This window comes from Pundamilia nyererei, unplaced genomic scaffold (assembly GCF_000239375.1).
Source record: "Pundamilia nyererei isolate P.nyererei 1_Seehausen unplaced genomic scaffold, PunNye1.0 scaffold00356, whole genome shotgun sequence".
In the NCBI taxonomy this organism is placed as follows: Eukaryota; Metazoa; Chordata; class Actinopteri; order Cichliformes; family Cichlidae; genus Pundamilia; species Pundamilia nyererei.
This window is the reverse complement of record NW_005187757.1, coordinates 1-5,500: the sequence shown is the minus strand read 5'-3', so window position 1 is coordinate 5,500 and position 5,500 is coordinate 1.

Genomic DNA, 5,500 nt, shown 5'->3' with positions numbered 1-5,500 from the left:
ACAACTAACTTGTTTCTTTTCAACATGATTTGTTCTAAAAGAATGAATATTCTTAAAGAATATGTGAAAATTAAAAGACAAAAATATGTTTAGATGTGAAATTTAAATTAGTCGTGCTGGATATATGAAGTAATTCTATGCAAATTCAACAACCACCCTATTGCATTTTTTTCAGTGTGTCCTGGCACTCTCCTCCTCTTTTTCCTCTCTCGCTTGCCTCTTCCTCTTCTGTTACCTTCACTCAGGCAGAAAAGCTTTCCTTATCCCATCGCTTCCCTGCTCGAGGCGGGCCTTCAGGTCAGCCGCGGGTTGCTCCGCCTGCAGGCGCTCACTAACCGTGCCTTCATCAAGCTTGTGAATCGAAAGAATGGTTCATTCTGCCACTCTTCACCAGACTGTTGTCGCTTCTTCAAATGATTACGGTTCAAATTTAGTTACTTACCCTGCCTCTCCGTCTCCTTCTCCTACTATCCTGTGGTGCATTTCTGGCTGTTTTGGTGGCTGGACTGGAGTCTGCCCTGCTGTAAATAAACCATCGTAAACATCACTTGGTTTCTGGGTTTGCGTTTGAGTCCTCTTGGTTATGACATATTTGTTTAGGTGAAGGTTACTTCATAAACACACGAGACTAATATAAAATATTTGAAATATATACCATAAATTTTGATTGATAGTTTATTTCTATTAGTATGCAGACTGTGAACATGATAAAATTCCAGCTTGTGCTTATATTCCGCCACGAATCACACTGGAGGACCAGTTTCCTCTTTTCATGACACACTAGTTTGTCACTGCAGTATTTCACATGTTATGCCCCTAGGAAGAGTTTAGCTTTGCAACTTAAGAAGGGAAAGGGAACTGTGAGTTGAATTTCAACTCTCACTTTTTCCCTCTCTATAAAATTTTCTTGGAAGTATTCTTTTAATGACTTTTATTATTTGGTGAGCACTTGCTACTTTTTCCCCTGCATATTTACTAAGTTTACTTTCAACACCTTTTGCATAAGGAATGGCTTTTAAATCTCAGACGTCATGTTTGTATTGTCATTTCCAGTTTCACCTCCTATGCTGCTGGAGGGAACCTGCTCTGTACAATCTGATTCGTGCATAATTATTCCAGTTACCATTACGTGTCCTTGCCCTTGCATTATTCAGGATTTAGCATGAAATAACACTTAATAAATACCTTACTCCTCACATTTCCTATTGTGCCTCACTGTCCTCTCCAAAACATGTATATATATATATATATATCTTTCCTTGGATGATTTTACTGCTGGCCTTAAAAATATCCAACCCTTTGACAAAAACATTATTTTTTCCATGCTTTCCCTTCTGTTAGATAACCCTCATATAACACTGCAAGATCCCATCTCAGTCTGGCGCTCTGTGCTGTTATGGATCCCTTGAAAGTCCATTTTCAATGCAACACTAGTCAAAAATACTCCCCTCATAAAACGTGATGCTCTCTGAAATCGGTGACTTTGCCACTCTCAATGTCTGACAGATCAGCTGGATAATTGCAACCTGTCTTTTTGCGATGACTCGAAATATTGCTACTGCTTCTAATACGTTTTGCCAAATACATTTTGCAGGAAACTAGTAAATTGAATTTCTTGAAAATGAATTTGTTGTAGTTGCATCATTCCCAGAACTTAGCAATATTCCCACCCTTTGCCAAAAAGGCGATCCATTAGAAAGAAGAAGTCCATTTCCTCATTTGAGAGATGCTGTTAAGGTTTTGTTGTTGTTGCTGTTTTTACAATATTGCTAAAATCTTTGTCATTTTGTTAGGGCTCTCTTAGCTTCTCTGTTAGCTGTGGATTTGTCCATCACAAACAAACACAAACAACCAAAAGAAGCTATAGCTTGTGAAATCCGTGTCCGTACTTCTGCCCTGGCAGAGCTGGATTAGAGTATCACCTGAAGAGAAGGACATCACAGTGAGTAGTGTGCTTTTGGTGGACTCGGAACAGATGGCATCAATTACGTTTTCATCCACAAGTAGAATGAGGCTGAATCCCAGAAAGAAAAAATGCTGAGGATGGCCTTGCCTGCCATTAGAGGGAAGTCGATGGATTTTAAATTTATTTAACAGAAAGCCTGATGGTGCACTATTTTCCATTCCTTTTTCCCTCTCACTAAATCTATCGTTTCTACTCAGCATTTTGTCTCTGTCGCTTTAAACTGTAAGTGTTGCCCTTAAACCGTCTTTATTTTTTTCTCCTAATGTGACACTTTATCAGTTTGACAAACAAAAAGGAAAAATTACAGTCAGCAGTTTATTCATAGGAAGTAAGACAATAAATTAATGGATGGCCTCAGCTGAAATTTCTAACTTCAAAGCTATTTTTCTGCCCCGAAGTGTAACGTGCGTACTTTATTCAGTTCAGAACTCCCTCTATAATTGTCTCAGTGAGATTCATCTAATGACTTCTGTGAATATTACTGCTGACAGCTGCTGAAAGACCAAGCAGAAACAATAACAATAGCAGTAGTTGATCGTAGGAAAAAGGCTCAGCTGAGGTTGCAATGGGTTTGCGACCCATGAGACCGGTAGTCAAGGTTTGTTTAACATGCTACGTAATTCCAAACTATGACAGCTGTGAGTTTGATGGTTACTTACAGGACTGCAAATGGCATGAACCTGAACACAAACGTGGGGTTTAAAAAGAAGCAGAAAAAAATAGAACAGAAAACATCTGCCCTTAGCTTTGTTAGAAAACAACAACCTGAAAAGACCTGGAAAAAAGGATTAAATCTAAAGTCCTTGACCAAATCCAGACCTCACGTCACAGCACCATGTGAGATGCCAAAGATAAAATACATTCAAGTAAAGTGACAGACAGCAAACCACACTGTCCATATGAATGAAAAGAAAAGTGGAAAAAAAGAAAAAAATGGAGGTGGAGAGTCAAAAGTTTAAGCAGCCAAAGAAGGAAGTGACCAGCAGGCAGAAACCGCCAAAGTAAAATAGCCTAGGGCTATACACGAAGGGGAATTGTGAAACTATGCTTGAAAACAATGCTAGATTGGCTAAAAGAAAGGACGGGAGACTCGATAAGGTGGAGCACGCAGAGGATGTCACACAGTGTATGACCCAGGAGAAGAAAAGGTGAATTCACAGAAACAAAGAGGTGGCGTCAGCGAGGCAGCAGAATTAAAGTGGTATAAGTGACAGCGAACCACTGTAGTGTGAAAGAGACGCAGCTCAAAAATGCAGCGGAGAAGGGAGGATCAGACAGATCAGAATCCAAGTGTCAATAAACTACAAGTAAACAAAGATTTATTTGATACTGACAAGAGTCTTTGAGGGAAAAGAAAAATAGAAGCGACAGTGAAGAAAGCAGTTATGACAGTATTTTACAAGCACCTCTTTAAATATGCAGAGCATCTCCACAAAGGATCGGGCTGCTGTTTTCTTTTCTTTTTGTCATTAACAATGATTCCCCTGTAATTTTCTTTCCACTATATGTTGCCACCGTCACAATCAGGAGACTTGGTTAGTAAGTGTGAGTGCATCCAAAAGACTTTTAAAAGTTACGTGGACTTTCCTTGAAAACAAAGTTTCTGTTTACATTCAGTGTTGTGTCCTTGCAGCATCCTTGTAAACTTACACTTGAATTTTCTTTGTAGTAGAACCTTTTTCAAAATACTGAAAACTACTGTTGTAGATTTACCGTTGGTGGTGATCTTCTTGCTAGCATTTTCACTGGGTTCATCGCAGGTTTCTCCCACCCGTGGAGTATCTCTGCACCTTAGTAGGGAATGATTTTTGCATCACCTGTATGTAAGCGCACCAGAACAAAGCAGCGTGTTTCGTTAAGAAATCCATCACAAAAGCCCCAAAGATACCTTTAGGACATTTTTGAAATCTTTAAGCAAAGTGTTACAGTGGCATTTCAGTGAATTTATTCTTAACACTGCTTACTTATACTTTCATCATTCTTCATTGTCATTCAAAATAGAAGTAAGTGCTGCTAAATCCAAACCATTATGCTTGTAAATGCCTCACTCTTTGTATGGTACTGTATAAATAAATTACAATGTATCCCTGGGAACACTGCAAAATTGAGCAAAAAATACAGTCAACACTGTGGCAGCTTGTTCCAGCACCTTGTTGCAGACTGGCACAGGCAGCCACTCTGCCACCCTTGAGCTGCTTCTCTGCCGCTCTGCTATAGTACATCTTGTCTGCAGAGCCTCCACCACTCTATCACTGTTTCTCTGACACCCGTTGTGTGGTTTTCTCTTTTTCGCTCTCTTTTCCGCCAGTGCCAGACCACCATGAAGCTGTTTCTTTACACCTTTTTCTACTCTTAAAGCGAAGACCAGAAGGAAAAGCGAAATATTAAACACCCTAATGGTTTTCTGTGTGAAATAAGGACACCAGTGAATAAGATAACATGCTGTGAAAACACTCCAAGTGTTCCTGCTACAACCTTAGGATCACTGAAAGTTGCATTTTGCTTGTATTGAATGTGCATTAATTTAGTGAAACAAATGCTTTGAGTTTTGTTTTTTAATCCCAGCCCTTAAAATGATTTTATGTGAACTTATAAATATGCTACAATTGATACCAATACTCGAATCCAGCAATTTCAAATTGAACCATCAGAAACCTTTCAGTATTTGGCAATATTTGGACACTTAAGGAACATAAATACATACTGCTAATCAAGCTTTTTAGGCAAAGAGGAGCACTGAGGTCTTAATAGGGATGGTGAAAGACAAAGGTAGATAACAAGAGGCTGAAATGCCAGACTGAAGTATGCCACATAATCTCCTGCTTCTGTTTTTCTCTTAAACAACTAAAAAGGTAATGAAGCACACCTACACAGGCAATTTCTCTTCGCGTACATGTGTAGGTGGTTCTGGAAGTTTATGTATTTTGCAGGTTTGCTCACGAATTCCGTCTTTGATATGTCAAAGTCCCCTTTTCTGAATATATTTGCAATATTAGAAAATAAGAAAAAATAAATACATAAAAACAAAATCTTTATTAACCATTATTTCTGGCTTAATGTGCTTCAAAAATAGCTCAAACACGTTTGACATTTCAACTGGAAAAAAAGAAAAATCAAGCACACGGCACAGCGCAGCAAAGCTTGATATGAAAAATGCAGAGTACTTCTTGACAGCTACTGAATCTCCTGCTTGAATCACCTGAAACATGATGTAATAATCATGCAAAAGGTATAAAAAGCAATGGAGAAGAGCCGAGTGGAAATGGAAGAAAGATATATGATGTGTTTAAAAAAAAAATCTTATGTTGGCCCATAATCATGCAGTCATATTCATGTTTCTCTAAATTAATCTCAAGTACCTGCCACTGCCCCAGGGACTTATTCCAGGCAATAAACATGATGGTCAGCCCACAGCCAGCAAAGGGAAGCATCCACCGAGGTACGAAGAGTATGAACAGTTTCTTTTCTTAACCATGCTAAAAATAAAAGTACATGGTTAAGAAATATATATATATATATATATATATATATATA